General features: G+C 35.6%; 1 long non-coding RNA gene across 3 annotated transcripts in view; it reads left to right on the top strand.

Moving 5' to 3' along the window:
• The first annotated feature begins 1,842 nt into the window (after positions 1-1,842).
• The window catches only part of LOC113411576 (uncharacterized), a 51,445-nt gene continuing 27,682 nt past the window's right edge, over positions 1,843-25,605 (top strand). For 2 of the 3 annotated variants that reach the window (XR_015749883.1, XR_015749882.1), the window contains exons 1-2: positions 6,173-6,309; positions 8,046-8,195. This is a non-coding gene — a long non-coding RNA (uncharacterized LOC113411576). Of the gene's footprint in view, positions 2,111-6,172; positions 6,310-8,045; positions 8,196-14,007; positions 14,215-25,605 lie in introns of those variants that run through there. The other variant, XR_003370810.2, reaches the window with a different exon arrangement.

Raw genomic sequence — 25,605 nt, forward strand, 5'->3', positions numbered from 1 at the left:
AATCTTGGGTATTGGATATCACTGACTGCCAGATGCTAAGGATTAAACAAAGGTTGACAGACACATTTCCATTGCATCAGTGGTTGCAACCACTTAACAAACCTTTTGAATTGGAACATTATATTAGATACTGTGATGTTATTATCCATTCTAACTAGGAATATATTGATGTATATTTTTTTACCTAACAGACTTGCTTTCCTGCATCAGTATATAAAATACTATACCTTAATAGCAATCACAATTCGTCTAACCCCCCTCCTTTAAAAAAAACATAATAAAGAAATGACTCATTCTTCCCAATATTGTTATTTCCATAATATTTCCATATTAATTGCATGGAAACTCTCTTGAACCCTGAATGTAAAACATTCTAAGCAAAGGAGCCATAAGTATAAGTCAAAGGAAATTGTAATAAGGAATAAAGAGGGTGTATTATAGTGATGTTAATTTTTGATACCAATTTCTCAAAGTCACACATAGAATTTGGAGGAGGGAAAGCTTTATGTACATTTTTTCTTCTTTTTATGACCCTGTAATTCCTTGCTTTGGAATGGAGTCGGGGCAACTGGAGCTAAGCGTTATTGGCTGACTGCCCTTCCTGACGCCTACACGGAGTTCGCAGCAGATATTTTCTTTTTGCACCCTGATAGAGAAACATTTGTCACTGCTTAGGATTGAACTCTCAATCTTCTGAGTGGGAGGTGAACATCTTCACCTCTAGGCCACTACCCCACACAGAAGACTTTATGTACATAAATCAGTTGGCTTTCCTTGTTGGCTTTTGTGAATTCTGTCCATGTCGGTTTTGGTTCTTTCTTTTCCCTTCTAAATTCAGTGTTTGATAGCAAGACGTGATCCTGGGCATAGGTGCATTAAAAACAACAACAATCCTCCTCTTTGTTTGTCCAGTCATCAGATTTCACAGGACCACCCATCTGTGCTGTAACAGACCTTACTAGTGTCATCAGCCTTTGTCAACCTGACAGTTTGCATTTCTTCTGTAAACGTCTGGTTTTATTTATTTTAATGTATTTAATAGTACTGAATATATATAGCTCAGAATTGAATTTTTGGGTTCTTGCTTTATCTGAGCTTGGTTGTTCCAGCATATGTGTCATTAACAGGCTATGTAATGTCACCAATGCATGGAAAAAGTTTGTTTGGAGAACAATGACCTCAAACAACACTAAGAACGCAATAAAGATAAATGCACCACATGGATGCTGAAAAACAAATTTTAAAATAGCAAATGGTATAAGTTTAAATGTTAAAATTACTTGAAAAACATGTACAAAGAAATATAAGAAGTATTGGAAACCAGGCAAAGGCAGGCCTTAGTATCTTTTCTGTCTGGAGATGCCGTAGGTCCAAGAGAAATCCAACTGGCCTTCTGAGGGAAAACTATTATTACTACTGGACAGAATCACAATTTCATAAAGGACTATAAGTTGTAGAATTATTCCTTGATAATCTCTCTCTCTGATCAGAGTTTCACCAAGCTCTGTAACATTCAAGACCTCCATTAAAACCATGCTCAGATAATGTTTCCTCCCATTCCATCCTGTAATTCCTCACAACAAAAACAGGACAACACATTTATCATGCTGCCTGTAAAATATGTGCCGATCATTGTAGTTTATTTTAAAATAAGTTTTCATTTGACTTCCAAAATCATCACTCTCCATAAAGAAGATGTAGAAAGTAGAGGCTACTCCCACCTCCCACTTGGTTTTATATCAGGAGTGGTAAAGCATTTGAGCAATGTCCTTTCCTACGCACCAGTGAATGTGCTATCAAAAGGACACCAAACATTCTTTTCTAATCTAGGATTAACTGCACAGAAGAGCAAAAATAGCCAACCTACCAGCCTCTCCAAGATGCTAAGAAGAACTTAAAACACTCTAGCAGCAAAGCAGTTAACATGACAGGAATACTAAAGTTACTAAAGTACTGAAGTTAACCAAATTGAAATGATAGAAGTTAATAGAAACGTGACCTTGAGAATCAAGTAGTGTTATGGAAGATAATGTATGAGAAGTTCCAACCTGGAAGCATGTGAAGGTGGATCTACAGGGGTAGAAATCCAGAGAAGTAGTTTGAGAAGGAGGTAAGTCCTGCACGTGATCTGAATACAGCAGGTCAGGTATGATTTTATGGTCTCGTTTTCTGCCTAACAATCAGATCGGTGTGCTCTCTCAGACTTCCTGATCTGCTACATTGCATGTTTCTATAACTGTGATCTTGCTATGGAGATGTCTTGTGTTTCTGGAGTAACTCCTGGAATATCAGTCTAGAATTGTAGGCCAATCACTTCTGCAGGGTTAGAGGTAAACCTTGCCATAAACATGGTTCATTTTTATTTCCTGTTACTTCGTTACTGAATTTATACCCTACCTGTTTTTACTAACACCTGAGGTAGCTTTCAACAATTAAAAATATAACACGTACCCAGTGCTGTCTACCAGGAACAAGGATAACAGCAGCCACTGGACAGCTCTTAGCCAGAATTGTATAATGTTAAATACTCTGTTAAGCACAGCAAATGCTGTCATAAAGCCATTTTTCATCCAAGATGGATTTCTTTCTCTGTATCCGACTTATTTCCTTGACCTATGAACTTCACATAGAGCTATGTGACTAAAATATGATTATGGCTTCTGAAGAAGGTAGAGCTGTACATGAGGTATTAATCATGCCCATGCAGGTATACTTTCCATGTGATGAAGGAACAGACTCCATCTGGGAGGGGGGAAAAGGGAATCAATATGCTTGATTGCTCAAGACTCTTCATTTTGCACTCTGCAGCCCCTTGCTGAGTTGAGCAGCAGGGATCCACAGTGTGCATCTCTAGTATTATGCCACCAGATGGCAGTAGAGACTGAGGAAATGGCATCTCTGTGCCAATACATTTCCTGAGCATTGCTGGTAGACAGAGTCACTATGGATATTACTGTTATTACTATTATTCCTTTGAAAGAAAAATAACATGGGGAATAATACAAAGGAATGGTTTAAAAAACATGTCCTGTTATTTCTACATTTTTATGTCAGTTAAGAGCTCATGTGAATAATCTTATTTAAAAAGCTGACGCTTTTCAAATAGCCCTCACTCGATGTTTCCTGAATCCAAATATTTGTGGAGATTCTCAGTCATTCAGGTCATGGTTGTTCCAAAGGTGCTTTTCCAAAAGGCAGCTGCACTTTGTTTTTTTCTTGAAGATGTTTCACTTCTCATCCAAGAAGCTTCTTCAGTTCCTTAATCCAAATTAACTTTGAACAGCATATGGCTCTTCTTGATGCCTTAGTGAAACAAGTAGAAGCTATGTTGGTATCCAGATTTTATTATTAGTTCAGCAGTATATGCAGCTGTTTATAGTAATTTTATTAAAAATTACAATAAATATAAAAATTTGGTACAAAGAAAAATAAAAATAGAAAAGAAAAAAGAAAAAAAATAGAAAATAGGAATAATAATTAGTAAAGGAAAGGAAAGAAATGGCCTTCCATATCATCACAAATATAAATAATTTTCCTAACTTATAACCTTATCTTAAAATACAACAAATAATCTTTTCATCCCAAAACCCATTCTTTATCTGCAAGAGAAACAAAATTAATTAGGGGAAGCTAAGAAGAAGCTAAAACATATGAAGAACGATTGCAGGAATTTAGCATACCTAGTCTAGTGAAAAGAAGAACCGGGATGCATGATATGATAGCATCTTCCTATATTTGAAGGGCTGCCACAAAGAAGAGGGGGACAACTATTTACCAAAGCACCTCTAGGCACGACAAGAAATGATGGATTCACGGGTGAGACCCTACTGGCATAACAACCGGTACGGGGAGCGCGCGCATGTGCACCAGACATGCATTGCAGGTGAGCATTTACCTTTTCCAGCTGATGAGCGGCATTCAGCTGTGCTGCACAAAGCAGCTGAGGAAGTAAAAGCGTAGGATAAAGGACAGCCTAGAGAAGGGCAGGTGAGCCAAACAGATGACCAGACAGTCGTCCCAGCAAACTGGTTTGGTGTCAGCTGCTCTTCAGAATTACCAGTTCTATAGAACCGGGCCAAACTGGTAGAATCTCACCCCTGGGTGGATGGAAACTAACCAAGGAGAGAAAAAAATGCTAATAGTGAGAACAATTAACCAGTGGAACAAATTGCTTTCAGAAATTTCTGAAAGCAATTTGTTCCACTGGTTAATTGTGCCACAACAGTGGAAGCTTTCAAGAAAAGACTGGACATTCATCTATCAGAAATAGTATAGGTCTCCTGCAAGAGCAGGGAGTTGGACTTGATGACCTCCAAGGTCCCTTCCAACTTTAACTATTACTGTATAACTTCCACTGCATTTCTTACATTGAAACTGAAGGAATCCACTCAGTTTCCATCTCTTTTGCCAATTTGTCTCCTGTACGGCATTACCAAGACCAATACTCCAAGCTTTTGTTAAATAAAATGGTAGATCTATAATAATATTATCAATAATATCTGTATCAATAATATTTCTGACTGTATAATTTTCTAATTGCAATAATAACCTGTACATTTTTGAAATGGTTCCTTTTGGTTGTTCTAAATAATGAAGTGTTAAATTGTGAAAATTGATATAGGGTCATGTTGCTAAATCTCTAATATTTCTACTACCCAAAATAAATTTAAGTTGGTACTAGAAGAGCTATGGTATATATTTCATCATCAATCTTATGTTTATTGAAAGGTTCCCTATTACTATAGAAATATTTTAGTCTACAAAGATTAAATTTTCCAAAGATTTTGTTTTAGTCAAACTATAATAACCTTCTTGACATATATTTGTTATCAGGGGAGTTAAAGGAGAAATATCCTTTATGAAAACTCTGCAACTTCTTTTCCAAATCTGAAGTATTGTTTTAGTAGTAAAAACAATTTCAGTCTGTTTCATTTTAGAAAAATATTTTTGGTGAAAAAAAACATTGATTTATAAACTTATCTGGCTCTAATATAGTTTCAGTATGAATACATTGTTTTAAGAGTCTACCCTAATAAATGGAATCATATGCTCTAACTATGCTGCTTGGTAATATATTAACAACTTGGGCCTGTTCCAATCTCCCTGCTTCTGAGATCCATATAAAACCCTTTTATTTACTCTCAGTTTTTGTGCACGGAAACAAAAGCTTTCAATTTTTCTCTGCCAATATCTTAAAACCTATTCTGGAATTAACATTGGGAGGCACTGAAATAAAAAAGTTAAGCTGTGCAAGGATGTTCATTTTAGCCATTGTGATTTTCCCTAAAATATTGAAATGTTTTGAAGATCTCTTTGTTTAATTTCTTCCAAATTGTTACATAATTATTTGCAAAGGTTTTATTAATATTTTGAGTTACAGTCATCGCTTAATATTTTAAAGATTCTATTAGAACCTCTAAAACTGTGGAAATTTCCTTTTGTGTTTTTTTACGGTTTATGAAAAAATCTCAATATGATTTATGAAAATTAACTGATAGTCATGTCAGCTCTGCAAATTTTTCTAACCCTAGCTGAATGAGAAGCATTTGAGGGATTCAAGATCATATCACCTACAAGTAGATACAAAAGATACATCTTATTTCCCCTTTTATACTGTTAATGCTTCTAAAGTTAGGTTGGATAATAATGGTGATACAGGACAAATTTGCTTAGTATTTCTTAAAAATGTAATGGGAACTGAATCATAACTTAAGATTTCTCTGATATTTAGTTGGTCTGTAGATGTATTAAATCATCTTATAGAAATCAGTGCCAAATTAAAATTTAATTAGTTATTTATTTTAAAAATTGTACTTTGGTAGAGTCAAAGGCTTTAAATATATCCAAAGAACATATGGCTAATGAAGATCTAATAATTTTGTTGATTTGTGTAATATGTAAGAATTTCCTAATAAGGGGTAAATTTATTAATAATTTGGAATAAATCCAGCTTGATTAATATGAATAATGTGATCTATAATCACTTATAAACAGTTAATAATTTAGTGTAGACTTCATAGTCCATGTTGAGAAGTTAATGGGCATGTAAAATGCCTGTAGGATCAAAATGGTATTGGAATGACAGCAAGCCACTTGTAGATGCTGAAGGCTGTCCTTGGTGGATATCTATCAAACTAGACAGTGAGACACAACTTCATCTGTTTGCAGAACAATCATAAAGCCTTGAATCATCAGGTGGATCTTTCTGCAGCTGGCATGCCCTGAAGAAAGAGAAGCATGACCAGGTCAAAGACAAAGCTTGATATGAAGTTGAGTCAGTACTTTGCTGGAGTGAATGCTATCATTCCTGTATGCCCTACAACTTTCTTGCTTTGCTTCCCTTTTAGTAAGGTTTTGTTTTATTATATAAAATACAAAGAAGAGAAGAAAGAAATAGGAAATTAAAGGAAGGAAGGGGAGAAGGGAATAGGGGGTGTGAGATACAAGGGGAAAGAGAAAAAGACAAAAACTTTCTTGGTTTGCAAGTGGACTATTAGATACTTGAGTTTGATTCTGCCAAGAGCTGCAACTCTAGTTGTTGCAGAATATCACCACTGTGGTGCAGCACAGCAAGGGCAAACCTCAAGTATGACCATGATCTGAAAAAGGGAAAAATTCCACTAGATAACAAAAAATTGATCCTTTGCTGTCATCTATTGATTCAATGGTTTTTGTGCCCCAGGTAGGGTAATCATATATTGTACAAGTCCTTTTTTTTTGGTGGGGGAGAGACTCCCAGAAAATGGGTTGCTTTGTCCTGCTACACTTAACATTCATTTTGTGGTATTCTGGTAAAGTCTTTAAAATGGATCTCAAGACATGTCATAGTTTTCTTTCTAAACTAAAAGGCTAGAATGTGTGCAGAAAAACAGGAAGCTCAGTATTACGTTACTAAAATAAGAATGATATTAAAAGTTAGGACAATTTGGATATAAGGCATTGAAATGTAATGAAAGGAACAATAATTTAAAATAATAAAACAAACGGCACCATTAATTTCAAGAAACCTACGGTAGAATCAGTTAATTAATTTTTGGCCTTCTTAACTACAGGGTATTTGAAGTCATATGCTATGAATCATTTTCAGTTGAGATATTAAAATCAGATTACAAAAGAAAAGCCTTGTAAATATTTGCCTTCAAATGAGTCTGAGAATAAATATATATTCAGTAATTCATCCATATTTAGCAGATATTAGAGAGACAAAGCATAGCTTTAAATTCAATTATCATTTTATACAAAGGAAGGAAATATGAAACTTGGCTTGATTAGCTTGTTTCTTTCCATGCTTTGTAATACCTTATTAAAATTTGAACTTTGAAATTGATATTATCAGTCTAATAATGTGAGAATAAATATTTAATCCATGGTTACAGCCTTAGTTAATAGAAGCTTTATTTGAAGTGTGTTACGTCAAAAGTAGGGAAAATACATAACGGAAATCCAGATTTGATAGGGAAGTTTGATTTCAATAGTTTAATTCCATTTAAAATCCTCCAGTAGAGAAAACACAGTTTTTGGAATTCATCCAAGGAGAATTACAGTTTTATTTAGACTTGTAGAGGAAAACATTGACAAATCTCTGAATTAACCATTATGCTAAACACATTATGGAATGGCCACTGAGCTGAAAGAATTCCTAAAGTAACAACGCTTTATGGTGGAAAAGCAGCAAAGTTGTATCCCCAAAATTTACCTTAATAATTGGACTTTAAATTTTTTTTTTCATCAAAAGGCTGTTTAGAGTGGTTCTTCTTATACATCTTTTTTTTTATTTAAAAAATTAGCTATTTCTTATCTGTGGTAAATTTAACATATAGTCAAACCCACGTAGATATGAGAATATCTTTAAAGCCACATTTTAGGTATCTGTAAGATGTCACTCAGATTTCTCAGAGTTAGACTGGGTGAGTTCTTGTGTGCTGACTGAGAAATAATCTTGTCCTGTTATGTAGAAGAATCCTGTACCTCCTGGAAATGCACAGAAACTTTTGGGATTGTTAATTTGTTTATCTGTCCTTTAGATTTTTACCCTTCCATTTTAGTTAGAACTGCCGAAGTAGCCATGTGGTGATGTCTGAATCTTCACTGAAGGAAGTTGTGTTCCTGGAGAAGCTGTCATTGGACAAATCATAAAGGTAGAGAACAACTTTTGTTGAGAAGATGGTCATATTGTGGCTTCAGAGGATCATGGCGTAAGTAAATTATTTGCATTTTTTTCAGTTATGTTTTAGGTTGGGAGACTCCATTGATTATGTCTATTGATGATCTTTGGTATTCTCCTTGATGTCTCAGTGACTTTTAATATAATAGATCATGGCATCATTCTGGGCCTCACTGTGTTGCTCCTTCTCCTAGTTCTGTGATCAGTCCCAGTCAGTGTTTACAAGTTAGGATTTTCAGGATTGACCTCTTTTCCCTTGTCACTGCCGGTGAAAAAATTAGAGAAATCCTTGGTGAATCCAGCTATATAGTGCTTCCGGTATCCATAATCCATTGTATAATTTTATTCCACATTTGAATCACTGAAAAAAACCTATTGAAGTACTAGCCATAATGGCATTAGATATATATGAATCAAATACTAGATAGGAGTGTGAACATTTCTATAATCTCATGTTTTGTGGACATATATCCACACTCCTTTTCCCTCAAACTAACCACTTTTGACCTCACCCCTTCCTAAGAGGTATGTAAGGGACGTGCATAAGTGCACAATCATGCCTATCGTCCCTGTCCTATTGTCCCCAATTATTCATACTCATTTCTTGTATTTATACTTATGTTCATTATCTTGTAAGTTATTGACAAATAAATAAATAAAACATAAAAAATATTCCTACTAATACATCACATTTTGTTATACTGTCTCAAAAATAAACTCTAATACTTGGAATACAATTATCTTTTAATTCAGTATGATTTATTGTGGCTAAAGACCAGTGAAAAAAATAGACAAAATTTAGGTCAGAGTTAAAATACATTTGTAAAATAACTAATATCTAGTATAACATAAAATCCAGGATGTAGCGTATATTAAATTATAATATAATATAGATAAATACACTATGCTACATAACTTAACAGCTGCTAGGATTTCCTACACACAATTTTGTAGAAAATGTACCATCAGAGGATGTTGTTACAAAAAAAAATAGACTGTGCAGAGATGCACAGACTAACAATAAAATTAAGAGACAAAGAAGAGTCGATATATTATAATGTCTGGGATGCCTGGTATGAATGGATTAAGAATAAAAAGAAATCAAAATGGCAATTAGGTAAAGAATAAGAAACTATGTAAATACTTATATCTATATTCATATTTATGTATATTTATTTATATATTAAGTTGAAATTATATAATGAAAGAAATGTGTATATAGAAAGTTGATAAGGAAATGTAAAAGATGTATTGACATTGATATAATGATGTATAAAGTTTTATGTTTTTAAATTTTGAAAACTAAATAAAATTTAATAATTGAAAAAAAGATAAATTGTAATATAAAGACTAATTAATATTAAGTATGATATCTAAGATTGAACCAAGGTAAAAATATCTATTAATATAAGCAAAGTATTAGTATTTAAAATCTAAAGGAAATTATTGTTACAGGGGATGCATTGCAGGATAATGGCCCATCAATGGATCTTCCGCACTGCTGTGCAAATCTTAGCTACATGCCCTGTAACAAGTGGTACATTATCTATAAGCAGCATCTGGCATGGGCCAAATCTGAACAATCAGAATATCTACTGATTAGAAGAAGTCTGAATCTGGTTTGGATATCCTCCATAAAGGGAGCAACATAGAAGGACGTGTTCTGTAGTTTCTTCCTTTCTGGAATTATAGGGGCAGAGCCTTTCAGGCAATGGAACTTTTTTGAATTTACCATCCAATGGAACTTTTTTTGTATTTACCATACAATGCTACAGAGGAGAGAGCATGGCATCAGGCAAGAGAGAAAGATTTCTGATGACTGGGTCTTTCTAGCTGTGTAAGGTAGCTGGCAGCTGTGGCAATATATCTGTTATGTGCTGGAGACAGGAAGCTTCCCTTAGATCCACTTACCTCTTTGCTTCGGGGATTGTTTTGTCTGATCTTGTTCCATCTTAAGACCTGTGGAAGGAGAGTAGCCCAAATCTGAAATATTTACACAGCCTTGATCCATCTGGATTGGAAGTTATCCTCAAAAGATTAATGGTGCTAAGCCTTGAGGACAGAAGTTGACCTTAACCAAAGGTATTTTAGAAGCTAGATGTAATTTATTTTTTATATTAACTGGCTCTATTCTGAGGTGTGCGTCTGAGACACAGCAAAGTATCTGGAGAGTTGATCTGATGAATTTAGATTGTACTCTTTGCAGAGACCTGGAACACAAAGGTGGGGCCAACTAGAGTCCCATAAAGAAGTTGAGCTACCAGCTTAGCCTGAAAGAGTTTAAGTGCAGCTGGAACATAATGTCCTCCTTGGTTTGGAAAAAAATTAAGAATGGCATTGGCAGATCTTTGTCGAATAACAATGTTATACAGCATGTTAACACTGAGCTTTCTTTGAGTCACTGGCATGCATGACTACTCCTAAATACTTAAAGCTAAAGGTAATCACTTGTTCTATTTTATGGCCATTAATGCTCTAAAAATTGCTGTGGAAAAAACTGTAATCTTGGTTTTCTGATTATAATCTTTGATATCTCACCATGCTATTAATCTAAAAATGGGGCCAAATGTGTATGGAGATTCTCAGTCATTCAGGTCATGGTTGTCCCAAAGGTGCTTTTTCAAGAGGCAATTGGACTTTCTTTGTTTTTGCTTGAAGACATTTCTCTTCTGATCCAAGAAGCTTCTTCAGTTCTAAACTAAACTAAACTGACGAAGCTTCTTAGATGAGAAGAGAAACATATTCAAGCAAAAACAAAGAAAGTCCAATTGCCTCCTGAAAAAGCACCTTTGGAATGAGGGAGGGGAAATAGTCGGTTCCCCTCCCACCTTTTGAGTTGTCATTGGTTTCAAGAAAAAACCCTTACATTTTACACCTGAGCTTAAGAGTTTTATTGGGGTGTAGGAAATAAATTATAAATGAATGAAAATGAAAAATGAATTAAAGGGAGAAGTCTCCAATTGAAAAATGCATTTCCAGCTTCTCCCATAGTATGGTCCTGGGTACAGAATCAAAAGCTGCCTTAAGATTAATGAAATATTGGTTGCATTTACATATTTTATGGAAGCTGGTAAAATAGAATGACTAAAGTGAAATAATTATTTACAATTTTATAACAAATACAGCATCCAGGCACAAGATAAGCTTAAATCTTATTTGACTAATTATCTACATGTATAAAACCCAAGTATCTGCCTTTTAGAGCAATTTCTTTAATGTTGGAAATCAGTTGTAGCCTGTTCAAAACACTTTGTCTCTCTTCCATCACTAGTGGTACAATTACAAGATCCTGGAGAGTCTCCCTGCTAAAGAGATACGTACGAGAAAGGAGAACAAGAAATCTCACAGGGTGGGATTGTTTTTCTCCACTAATGTATACAATCAGGCAGCTCTCTCACTTATACATTCATATAGATTTTTCTTTTGATAGAACAAGGGGTGTCATTTGGAACAGGGCAGTGAGTGAGAGGAAAAGAAAAGGAATGAATCAGTCAAGGCACAATGCCTCCGTGTGAGAGGAAATGGCACTAAATGTAATGTTTTGTCAGAGAATTTAATCGCAAAAACACTCAAGACTTTAAAAGACAATTTTTAAAATAAAAAATGGAATGTTCTGATTAATCAATATGCACTTTCCAATGACATTGTTTAAGGAGAGAGAGGAAAAATAGATGGTGATTTGAGTCCATAAAATACTGGGACATTTAATTGTTTGCCTAAAGCAAATGTAAAAATTGATTTAATTAGATTTCTCTGTAACAAAGTGATATCTACTGCATTGACGACAGGACCTGGCAAGAGAGAAATAGGCCAAAAAGCAAGCCTGGTATAAGGAATTGGAAATAATTAGAAGTGTCCACAGTAAGAGAATAAAATAAGTCAATATGCTGTTCACAATCATGTGATCAAAACCCCTGCCTTTTATTAAGATTTGTCAAACTTCCATTATGTCCTACATGCTGATAAGCTTAAGAGACTAAGAGTCAAAACTACTTGGAACTGGGAAAACTCCTTATTCATTTCTTGTTCTCTTTCAACTATCGGGTGTTACTTTGGGAATGAAGAAATGGCTTCTGAAGCTGCTGGAAAATAGAAATTAAGTTAATGTTATGTTGTTTTTAAGTTTATTTCTGCACATCTGTCACTAATATGCTTTGGGGTTCCTTAAATTTTGAAAATGGTATTGGGAGATATTTTGATCATGCCTTTCCAAATAAAATACTTCAAGGCCAGACACTTCTCTAACAATTTACTCTCCTGTTGAGATTATCAAAAGATAGTGATGAAGATAGTGAACCTAGATTAGAGGTGTTGTTTTTAAGTCAGGGCATTAGAAGTAGTCCTCAATTTAAAACCACAATCGAACCTGGAATTATGGTAATAAATGATTGCAGTCATAAGTCAAGGCACTTACATGGCCAGAAATAATTTTCCAGCCTTTTTCATGGCAGTTGTTAGATGAACCAATTTATTTGATTGGGACCGGGCAAAAAATATTGTGAATTGTAATCTTATGACTATGACCTATTGCAGTTGGTTGCAAAACTGATCTCCGCAACATGCAGTCCAGTGGTGGGATTTAATTTTTTTTACTACTGGTTCTGTGGGCGTGGCTTCGTGGGCGTGGCAGGGGAAGGATACTGTAAAATCTCCAGTCAGAAGTGGTATTTGCTGGTTCTCAGAACTACTCAAAATTTCTGCTACCGGTTCTTCAGAACTGGTCAGAACCTGCTAAATACCACCTCTGATGCAGTCACATGACAGTGGGGGGAGGTGGGTGGCAGACATAGCCATTAATGACAGCATATCCTTTACAGGCCACAAAACAATTCTATATATGATATGACTTTGAAATGACTGGTAGATAAGCGAAGACTACCTGTATCCTAAGATGTAAATTGGTAAAGAAGTAGTCTTAGTTTTAGAATCCATGGACAAGACAACCAAGACTGTTACAAACTGCATGTGGGATTCTAAAAACCATGTCAAAGAATTGAAATGCCACATAACTTTTCCAAAATTTACAGCTCCTATATTTATATAGGTGCCAAAAGATGTGAGCACCTCAGTCAAAATATATAAACTAATCCTAATCCTAACCCAATCACGAAGGGAGATACAAGATTTGAGCAGAGCAGAATAAAGGGAAGGGAAGAGAAAAGAAGAGAAAAGAAGAGAAAATCCCATGTTATTTCCATGTGAGTCTTCTTATTTCAACACACTATTTTCTTACAGGGAAAAATTGTACTCTTCTGGAAATAGCTAAATTTTTAGCCTATGTTATGTTAGTTCTAAAAATGGACTCCTAATGTTTTCCCCTATTGATTTGGGATAGACTATCAGGGATTGAGAACTTGAAGCCTGCTTGAATCTCAGGTTCTGCAATACGATGTTTTCTTCCTCTTCTATCTGTACTCAAGCCATGTAAGCCAAAAGCAGATATTTAACTGTGGCAGTTTGAAACATCAAGGTTAGAAGCTAAGGATGTTGATATTGTCTGGTTAAAAGTATTGTGACAAATATAGCTCCAGGGGACTCTTCTAAATGTGCTGGATGGGTTACGGGAGCAGACTAAGGATTCAATCTCTGCTGGTTTAGTGTTCTCTGGCTGGTTCTGCTCGTCAGGTATTAGTAAATTATGCTATAGAGTTTACAGCACAGAGAATATATTCCGAGCCTTGTTAGAGCTATAATCTTTTTTTAATGCTTTATGTCAGGAAGCCCTGCTGCACTCTAACCACTCTTTAATAATAAGACAAAAGTGATATTTTAAGGTAACAGTTAATAAATAACGTGACTTATCCAATCACACCTTTCACTAAAATATTATTATCTTTTGACAGATTCATTACAGTGGAGGCATCAGGAGCTGATGAAACCCTCTCTAATTCTACCACTAGTACATTTTCTGCAGTTGTCTTTCTTTTAATTTAATTCTCCTATTCTGAAAGCATACTGTCCATTGCAATTATCGAGTAAGCATTTAATCTAGCATAAGTAAAGCATTTTAATCTTTTCTTATGGAAAAACAATTAAATGGTCATAACACTGCTATGATGAGCATTCCTTTCATTTATTCCAAAGTTTTAGAAGTTTCTTATGCCACGTCCAAGTAAAACTAAACTACTTTATCAAAAACCATTAATTGTTGGATTCCTGGATTTATAATTGACTGCTTTTTCCTATTGTTCAGAAATATACTGTATGTCTTCATAATAGGCTATGACTCACTAATGTACCATTTTATGACAATATTTAATTTTTGCACAGCTTTCAAAGCAATGATCTCCATCCTCCAGATTCTAGATTTAATATTATTTTGCAGAATTTTATTTTTTTATAGAGTAGTATACAATGTAATAAACAGTCCCAAACTGGACTTAGATACAAGATAATACAAGGTAAGATAGGTAATACAAGTTAAAAGGTAAATTTCAACCAGCTTAAGGTGAATTATTTCCATTGTCTTTTTGGTGGTGATCTTTTGCTACTTCCTAAGTGTAATGTATAGCCTTAGGACTCTCTGGAGATCTCCCATCCAATTTCTAACCAAGACCAACCCTGCTTAGTTCTGAAGTTCAAAAAAGGTTTGCCAGATATTGCCGCTTGCTCAGACAGAAGTTTAGAATTGTAATTTTCACACAATTTACTACTTTACATCAAGCCAAGATCACATCCAAATGAATATACATGGTAATGTGTGCAAATTCTGCACTTGGTATTTGGAGACTGACATCTGACACTAGTACCATGATTGTACCAGATATGTTTGAGATGTGTATCTGGTGTCAGATGTTTTGTTATTTGCAACATCCAGGTCAGTTAAAGCAATTCTATATTTCTCTCTACTCTGATCAGGCAGAAATGGCTTTTTACAAAGTTACAAAATTTTGAGTGATAGCTTGTGTTGTATAGTGAAAAATAACATCTTTGCTTATTTTTGTGAACTGTCTGCTTTAGAATAATAGAATCATAGAACTGTGGAGTAGGGAGAGTTCATGAAAATCATTTATTCCAACCCTCAGGAATATATTCTCCAAGTTCTTCAATCAAGTTCTTCTCTAAGCCATGAATTCCCTTTATTGAATGGGCATCTTATGTTTTCCTCTGTAACTGTAACGCATTACGTTTCTTCCTGTGAAGGACATCTTGTTCCTCTCAACCCAACTTCCAATCTTTCCAGATTCTATTGAAATTTAATTCTGTCATCATGAGAGTTGGCCCAACCTCCCAATTTTGTGCCATCCACAATTTTGACAAGCAATACATAATTCTTGCTATTCAGGTTATGAATAAAAATGTTCCAATCACATTGGCCACTGTTCTCCATATTGATGTGGCATCATCAGTGCTCTCAGAATTATTTTGTCTGTCTTACAAGTTAGATTCATTCAACTAGCGAATATGGATTATATTCATTAATACATTGTTACTGGTTTTTTCTCTTATTCTTAATACATTGAAACACCTGGGATGCTCTACAACACCTCCTGCTCTCTTTGTCTATTATTGAGCCAAAGGATGTAAAAAGCTTTTGATTTTATCACCACCACTAGACCACTCTTTGTCTACTATGACTTTCATCACTGCAACCTATCCAGAGTAGCTACAACCATTATACATGTTACACAACATAACCAGTTCAGTATCAAATCAGCTCTATAATCAGCTAGAATGAAACAATTATTTTTTCTTGATCTCTCTGTTCATTTATGTTTTCTGGAACATGAATCTAAAATTATATAGAAGCCCTTCCCTGAACTCAGAAATTAGCTTGTTCTGAAGGAGAAGGATGGTTAAAAAATATGGAAAATAAATAAATAAATAAATAAACAAATAAAGTAAGTAAGATACATCTGCCAATCCAATTGAATTATTGAGTGGATAAGTGTTTCCCCCTTAATTTTATTATTATTTTATTCCATTTAAACAATATCCAACTGGCATATAAATCAAGGTTCATTACAAGATTCACCTGGACTATTATTAATTCAATCCACATCTAATAAGAATAATCTCTCTTCAAATCTTATCAGTAACTTTTTTTCCTGAAGAACAACTGATCATATGTTAAAACTCATTTTTTTCTATTGTTAAATTATTCTAAAAGCATCCAGTTTTAAGCAATTATTAACTTACCTGCCCCAAATAGGAATTTTATTTAACATTATACATATATATATATGTATGTATGTATGTATGTATGTATATGTATATGTATATGTATATGTATATGTATATGTATATGTATATGTATAAGTATATGTATATGTATAAGTATATGTATATGTATATGTATATGTATATGTATATGTATATGTATATGTATATGTATATGTATATGTATATATGTATGTATGTATGTATGTATGTATGTAATCATTCTGGGGTATCTTTGTTTTTTTATATATCTTATTTCTTCAATTTTTTTCTAAGAGGGGTACAACTTTTTCACATACCCAACACATTAAAAAGTTCCCTTTTTCTCAGGCAGAAAAAACATCTTGGATCAATGTTAATAAGGTCACTTTATTTAGTACAGTACATTTCCTTTTCTTCCTCATTCCAAACAGTTGCAGGAAAAAACACCCCCTGAGTCATTCCAAATTATATTTGTGAGGATTATCAGGTCTAGTAATCGGTCTCTCTTTCTCTGTCACTCTATAAAAATATATTTAGTGCTTGCTGATTTGAGGTGGAGGAATGTGCATAAGGAAGCAACAACTATAAAAATGATGGCATTGAGAAAATAGAAAAGAAAAGCTTCTGCACACTTCTTGTAGTTTTTTCTGGTCTCCGCCTCCCCATTTTAGATGGTTTCTCAGATAGAAAACAGTCTTGCTTGCTTAAGGGAAAAAAAATTAACACAACCTTTATAAGCTATATTACATGCAAGCATAATTAGCAATCGAGTGCCAGAATATAACTGTTCAGAAATCAATCAGCAGGGGTTGGGGGAGATGAAAATAACACAAAATAGTACAAAAAGTGTGAGAGAGGAGACATAATTTATCTCTCAGATTGTTTCTTGTGAATAGCTTGCTCTATTCCAGCCTTAGTGTTGGCTGCTCCTCAATTACAGTATAATGTTTGGATGGTAAAGCCTAAATTCTCTGTAGCATAAATTAGTAATTTTTGGCATCAAAATTATCACCTTGCTATGATGAAGAATCAAGTATTCCTGGGTGCCTGTCATACTTTAGGATGACATTTGCAGCACCCCACAACATATATACATATGTGTATGCCATCACAGAAGATTGTGCAATGGCACTTGGAACCTAGTGAAAGGATTTGAATCTCTATCTACTTACCAAAAGATGAAAATGTTGAAAATGGAATTTCTTGATCTTAGGTTATAGTCACCCATGAAGCTGATTTAGTGTTACTTGTACTATGTGCTCTTCTTGAATGTATGCATTGTATATGACAAGGGTGTCAAACTCGCGGCCCATGGGTCTGATGCATCACGTGCTGGCCCCACCCCATCCAGTTTAGTGAAGAAGAAAAACGTCCTGATACATCACATGACAACGCCATGACAGCACGAGTTTGACACCCCGAGTATAAGATTATCAACTTTTCTACAGCTTTTTCCCATCAAGCATTGTGTAACATTTGAAGATGGTATGTGGCTTCCTCAACTCTGGTGAAGTCAGATAATTATGATTTTCTATTTATGAATACTGTCATTCTATTCTTTTAAATTAAAAAAGGTATTTTGACATAAGATTTTTATTTAGCTTGGAAATAGCTTTAAGCCTGTCCAATTTTGCATTATCAGTTGGGTTTGAGAACTATGTTGACTTATTTCTCTTCTGCATCAGTATGTTTGAAACAGCAGCAAAGGTTTTCAGCTTCTTCTTGTGGTTCTGTACTTCTACAGTGCTTGTGGCTGAACATTTTTTTTTCAATTGGTATTTCTTGCTTGTCTTCCTCCTGCTCTGAGGCTAAAGACAACCTCCATGAAGACCATGAAGAAATAAGGTCAAAATGCCTTTCTCATCCCCTCCATGGTGTCATATTGAAAATCTGCCTTAGAAACATTTTCAGTGCAACAAAAGAATGATGGCATGGCAGCTTAACAGCTCTCTCTCATAGACGCCATTCAGATTTTTTTGGCTATGTGACCAGCAAATGCATATGGTACAATCAACAACAAAAATGGAATGGGGTTAAATTGTTGAAGAGTTTTTCTTGCTTGATTTTTTAATTGCATTTTATGTGGAGTGGGCTTAAGATATTTTTGGTGGGAGAGGGGGCAACCTGAAATGATGATCGGACAAGGCATTGATTAAATGATATTTTTAAACAGTTTTGTTGGACAGCTGGTAAGAATATTAATTCAGTCCTGATATTTGAATGATGTATTTTAGTGTCAGCTGGCTGTCAGGGCTCCAACAAATCCACCCCCATTCAAATCATAAGTCTTTAGCTGCATCTCTCAGAGTAAAAAAAACACAGATTTATTTGGAGTGGCCATGTTGGCGTTAGCTTGGTGCAGCTGACACTAAAATGCATCATTCATTTCCCCCTTGACCCTGGTCTTCCTCCTACTCCTTGGACATATATTCTCCAATGGGACACATTCATAGCCAAAAGTAATCAATTCTGCTCTCCAGTAATATTGTTGCACACCAACAGCTTTGGGCATTTAAGGAATGCATTGCTTTCCCTCACTCCCTTTCTGCTGGCAACTAAAAAGACCAAAGAAGTATTTTTTAGTTGATAATATTCTTTATATGTCCTCGGTCTTTTGAGAACCACAGAAATGATGTGTTTGCATATTGAGTTCACACTGCTTTGAGACTGAAAGTATGGGAGGAAAAGATGAGGGATTTCCTATGAAAAATGGCTAGTTGGCAATTCACTTCCACCAGGGAATTGGGGACAATGGGTTTTTTGATAGGAATGGGAGCAGTTTATTTCTCCTTTCAATTCAGTGGATGAAATGATTTGCTCTCCACTTCAACAGAAGCAAAACGTTCTCCTTTCAAGCAGAAACAATGACAACAATTTGAGATTTTTATCCATGCTCAACAAGGGTTTTCAGGTGACAGATAGGGATTTGGTTTCATTCCAGCTGTTTTTTGTTTTTGTTTCCACAAAGAAAAAAGAGCTTAATTCAATTACCTATGATGTTTGTTTGTTTATTTTCCATGCCTTTTTTTTTTAAAAAAAAAAATCTTCTCCATATGCAAGAACCCTATCAATCCTTGTGTGGCAGATTGTTTCCCACCATCATGAACTCACCCTGCCTTCCTTTAGGTATGAAAGAAGCACGGATACTGGGGCGTTTCCTCCATTCTTTACAGTCTATCTGAGATATATCTGCCTCCCACCGCATAGTGGTGCCATGTTAAAAATTGTGACATGGATCATGGAATAGGAGAATGCTGGAACTATGAAATTTGCCCTTGTTTGTAATGTTGGAACTCTTCACTTAAATTAGTGGAAATCATTTTTGGGTCATTATATCAATCACTGTGGTTTAATTTTATAATTTTGCTTACTTTTGTGTCTGTTTCTGATTGGTAATTTTATAAACAATCTTTACACTATTGTTAAGAGAGTGATTTATTTTTAATTTTATGCTTTTCTTTTTAATCAATTTATGCTTTTTTATATTTAATTGATTTATGCTTTCATTTTTAGTTTTAATTTGTCTATGTTTCTATTTCATGTTTTTATTTTGATCTGATTTGCTTGCTGCTGTTGGGCAGACTCTGCTATCCCTGTTATGCAATCCAAATTAAATTGATCTTACCTTGAATAGAATCTTAAACAGAATGTTAGCTTGTATTAATTACATTTAGGGTAGTAAAGATCCATTGGTTGGCCATGCTGTTCTCAAGTTGCCAGCAGAAGTCTGTGAATTGCTCTGTGCATCTTAGTTGATTGTTGCATTGTTTAGTAAAATATAATTAATTAAAAACATCAAATTACATTTTGGGAACTCAGTAAGAATCTTAATCTGGTTGATAATTAGACTTGGGGATCAGGGGATCAATGAGCTGAATTTTAGTCATTCATCGCAGTTGCAGTTTTAGCAGTGAGGTGTTCTCGGTACACATACATTTTATATACAGTCTCAACAATAAGAGACAAATTAGAAAAGTTGGCTAAAATGTTTGACTCACTGGGTTAACCAGAATCCAGAAACAAAATGTCCTCCCACAACACAAGTCTCTTTAAAGCCTACAGAGCATGCTTTGTTTTATGTTTTACTTATTTTCATATCTAACAGCCTGCTATTGCTCTATCTTTCTCTTCAACTTTTGTTTCAGAATATGAATTAAGAAAACTATCTGAGGTGTAAATGTGACTGTCAAAAATATCTGGATACGTTTAATCTGGTGCATGCATTTTAGAGGACAAAAGAACAATGCCAAATCGCCTTTTGATAATAACATAGCTTTGAGGCTGGGAGAAAGCACAGAGTCATAATTTGATTTTGCAAAGGGATGCAGAGTTTAAAGTGTTCCTGTATTTTGCTATTTTTCTTTGTTTGTTTCAAGTCTTATACCTGTGGCACTTTGGGATCTTATAAACATTCTCCTGAAATCTATTACAAAACTGAAATATTTCAAGAGCATGGTAATATTTGAGTTTTATAGATTGCAGAATGCATAAAAATGTGCAAAATACAGGTGCACCATGTAGACAGCTTTGGTCCAAGTGATCTTCTGCAAATAGTCAAATGAAGCAATTGTGTTTAATCAAGCTTTTCAATGACCCTGTTCAATTCCTCATTGCCTTGGAAAAAGAGGCTGCTCATGATTACACGCTGAAACACTAATAATAGTAAGCTTACACTTGATCAGAAGTTGTAGAGTTTAAGAGGAATGACACAATTTTCTTAACATTGTAAAAAATGTAAATGTGGATCAGATCACACATCTCTTTCTTTGTGGCATATTTCTTCAACTGTACTAATTTTGAACAAATAATGATCTGGGCCAGCATTCCATACTTCCAACAGAGGGAAGATAAATTCTTTGCAAAATTAAAGACAGAGTCCAAAAGCAGCAAACCACCACAGTCCCAGCTACTGGTGCTCTAGAACAGGGGTCGCCAACCTTTTGGACCTCAGGGACCACCAAACTCATAATTTTAAATCCCGTGGACTAGAAACCCTGGGAAAATCCCCCCCCCCCAAAAGTCTGCAGGAAAATTCCCTACTCTGTTTTCCTACTGACTGATTATTCTTTATTTGGGATCGCAGGATACCATCTCCAGCTCTGTTCTCAGGGGGAGAAAGAGAGAGAGAGAGACTTTTGGCTTCATGCAAGGAAACCAGCAGAAGCAGCAGAAGTCTTTCTTTCTCTCCCCCAAACTCTGCCAGAAATGAGTCTTTGTGAGACTTGTCACTCTGGCACAGCCTCTTGGAGCAGGAGGCCCAGCAGGGTCCCAAAGACTCATTTCTGGCAGAGTTTGGGGGAGAGAAAGAAAGACTTTTGCTGCTTTCCTTGTGTGCAGCCAAAAGCAGAAGAAGAAAGAAGCAGAAAGAAGCAGCCCGGTGGCCAGGCCAGGCACGTGGGGCACATGAGGCAAGTTCCCCCCCTCTGCCCCTTCCCCCCTCTCCTCACTAACTCATGTTGTTCGCAATGCAAGTGACTCTGTGTTCCCGTGGGCCATGTGGGTGGCACAGCCTTGTGTTCCTGTTCAGCCTGGATTAATTGCTTTTGGGGGGGGTGCTCTGGGGGTGACATTTCATTGCGGACCACCAAAATTTTCTTGCGGACCACCAGTGGTCCCTGGTCCACTGGTTGGCAACCACTGCTCAAGAATAACCAGAAATGAACTTTCAAGTAGTAGAATGACTTAAACTGTATTGGTGATACAAAGGTAACATGCAGCATATTTTATTAGAGATTTAAAAAGGGGACAATGTTATTTCAGTACTGATTGCAACCATAATACATTTTAAACATGATGACAAATAAATAAAGCAGATAGATTATGTAAGGTATGCTTTCCAGTAGTTCTGTTCCAAAACTACTCAATAGATTGATAAATCCAGAGAGCACCAGATTGTTTAACATGTTTATATCAATTCTCAAACACGTGGCAAAAGGCAGAGCCAAGTAAAATATCTTCTAAAATATTTGCTTGTAAAAACAATGCAATCGATACTGCACAGTAAAGAAATGCAGAGACCTTGTCTGGAGAAGCTGAGTGGACCTGGATTTACCCAGAAATGGGGAAGCTCTTCCTAAAGACATACGGAGGGATGATTGGTGGTCTTATCAAAATGATTGTTGTTCAGCCAAGCAGGCAGGCTACCTTTCCTTTGTAATGGCTGCCCTGTCATCAGCTACCTTGCTGGTCCTTCCCGTGTGTCTTGTTGTGCCTTGCGTAACCCCTTCCTTCATTAAAAGTCTCAAGTTAAGCGCATGTCAGCTTCCTTTTGTGCGTATTGATCAGACTCTGTCATCTTCTCCCTTGCCCTTATCTGCAAATGAACCTTGGGTTCTCCTCCCTCCTGAAGAGCATCCTCTCTCCTCCTTAACCTGGCCTGTCAGCATAATGAAGGCTTGATTTCAATGCAACTCCCTCATTTCTCTGTTCACTGCTCTGCAGGTTAATGCAGATTCCAAACTTCAACAAGCAGCTGTTAAACATGTCATTAACACTACTCTGGCTGCAAATGAAACTCGGCTACTGGGATTATTATTCTGGGAGCTATAGTTTTGTGATGAGCTTTGTCAATCACAGCTGACCTGCTGTGTACAGAATGAAAGTCAGATTATCTTCTCTCTTCCTCAGACTCTTGTCATTTTTCCCCCCAGAAAGAATTACTATTCTGTTCCCAGAAAGATTGATTACTTGCACAAATAAGAGAGTCAGAGACATTAATACAAAATTCCACAGGCTTTTCTTTATCTCAAACCTGCAACTCCCTCTACATTTCCCTCCTGGTAATTATATTAGAATTGTATACACTAGGAATTGCCATCTGATTATTATGAAACTAGTTTTGTCATGACAAAAATGAGCTTAAGTCTTGTTTTTTTGGAAAATGATCAGCACAGTGCAGTGGATGAGAGAGAAGGAGATTAAATCCAACTTGCTTTCATCCATGAATGCTTTCATCTCTTTTTCAAACACAGGAAATGATTACCACTGCTATAAGCTGCAGTTCATAGGAGTGAAAAAAAAAGGATATGAAAATATTGAAAATTCTGTAACCAGAAGAATATAGATCCCTGGTACTGAGAGATATCTGTCTATTTTTTAAAATATGGTCCCTGTCAAGGCTTTCCCATTTGAACAACTACTTCACAATGATGTCCCATTTTGTCCTGTGGAATACGTTAACTAGCTTTCCTACATTAGTATTTTGATTGCAAAAAATAAAAAGATGCTCTCTCTCTCACTTTCCCTCCCAGTCTCATTCCCTTTGTTTTAAATGTGGACCTTTTTTGAGCCCTGGAATCAGCCAAAGGGCCCCAACAATTGCATATCAATATTTCACAGGGAGTGGCAGGAGGTGACATGTTTGCCGGGGCTTCTTTTAATGTGGTCAAAAGGCCCACATTAATATAGCCTTCTTGTGACATACTTGCTATAAAATAATTAATATGTGACTGCCATTTTTCATTCTGGCACAAATGAAGGGAATTTTTATAGCACCTTGGGTAATATTTGGATAACTTGACATGAATTTAAATGTTTGAGGATATGATATGATAGCTGATATGCTTGTTATTCTTTGCATCTAGTTTTCTGCCTTGTTTAGTCCTGCACTTCTCCAGATACCTCTGCTATGTTCCCCTTTGGATTCAACTTTGATGGCTTTTACTTGTTGTCTATTTCATTGTCTTTCACATGGTTCTGGGTTTCTTGTTTTTTATTCCATTCAACAAGCAAGATTGTTCCTGTACAAGTGATGTCTTCAAGGTGAGCAATCTAATCTGATCACCAGTGGAAGCTAGACAATAGACAAATGTAATTAGGTTAGTGATGGAAATTAATTGGAATGCCTGGGATCTTTGCAGAATCAAAGTTTAAAATATTTTTTTTGCAGTTTTTCAGTTCCAGAAAACTCTTCAGAAGGCAAGATTGTTAAAAGTCCTATCTGGAGTGAGGATGGGAAATGAGGATAGATGATGTTTAAGTCTTTCCTATACCAGGTGACATTCATAGACAGCATGTGGAAGTAGACACAATAAAAATAACTAAGGTGCCCTAAGAACTCTAGCTAGCTTGCTGGGAAGATAAAACCAGCAAGATTAATATGTATAACAATTCACAGATAATGGGACCAGAGCTATCAGAATTGCACATATAACATGGAATGTATAGAACACTAGAAAAGGAAAAAATATCCAGCAGTTTCTATAATTGCCCTTATGTGATAGCATTCCACATCTTGGAAAGCTAAGTAGGTAGTCTGTTTTTAGTTGCATTTTGTTACTAGATCCAAATAATTATTCAATGGCTATATATTTTGCTTTTTAACACATTCTCCAGAAAAGGCTTTTTAAGTTAGAGTCTGAGATATACAATGGGTTGTTAACTCCAAATCAAGTTGGGATAACAGCAAGAATATATATAACCCAGAAAGTGAAGGAGACTAGCATTATAACTTCAGAGCATTGATACTCCAAATAATTAGAAATAGCTTTAATGGAAAAGCTTTCAAATACAATATCTAAATTAGCCACCTTGGTCTAGTGGGTAAGTTACCAAGGGTACAAACCCGGAGACTGTGAATTCTAGTTCCATCTTAGCCATGAAATTAGTGACTGTGGGTCAGTCATTCTCTCTCAGCCCAACTCACCTCACAGACAGTTGTTGAGATAAAAAGAGTATTAGGTATGTTTGCCATTTTGAATTAGGTTTAAAAAAATCTAATAAATAAAAAGAGGGCAGTAGATATGGCATATTTCACTGAATTTGAAAAGATATTATTAACTCATATATAAAAGTCTAATTCAATTAAGAGATATTTGTTCTCAGTGATTAGGTGGATTTTGTAAGGTGAAGAGGAATTGTCAGTTTGAGGGATAGAATATAAAGATTAATTGATTGATTATGTGTCATCAAGTTATTTTTTATTTCTAGTAACCACATAGATTTTCTACATGATGAACTATCTCCAACGTAGCCTGCCTTCCTTCCTTCCTTCCTTCCTTCCTTCCTTCCTTCCTTCCTTCCTTCCTTCCTTCCTTCCTTCCTTCCTTCCTTCCTTCCTTCCTTCCTTCCTTCCTTCCTTCCTAGATCTTCCAACTCCACGTTCATCTCCTTCATCTAAACCCACTGCTGCTGGTCTTCATCTTCTTCTTTCTTCCCATCCCCAGCATTAGAGCATTTTCCAGAGAGTTGGGTCTTCATATAATACTGTATGTCTGAAATAGGATACTTTGAATCTGGCACTTGTGCCTCAAGTGAGATCTCTGAGTTGATTTCTTCAATGATCTGTTTGTTTTCTTGGC

The sequence above is a fragment of the Notechis scutatus genome, chromosome 5 (assembly GCF_049901735.1).
Source record: "Notechis scutatus isolate UNSWTSFEM ecotype Mainland chromosome 5, rNotScu1.2, whole genome shotgun sequence".
Lineage (NCBI taxonomy): Eukaryota > Metazoa > Chordata > Lepidosauria > Squamata > Elapidae > Notechis > Notechis scutatus.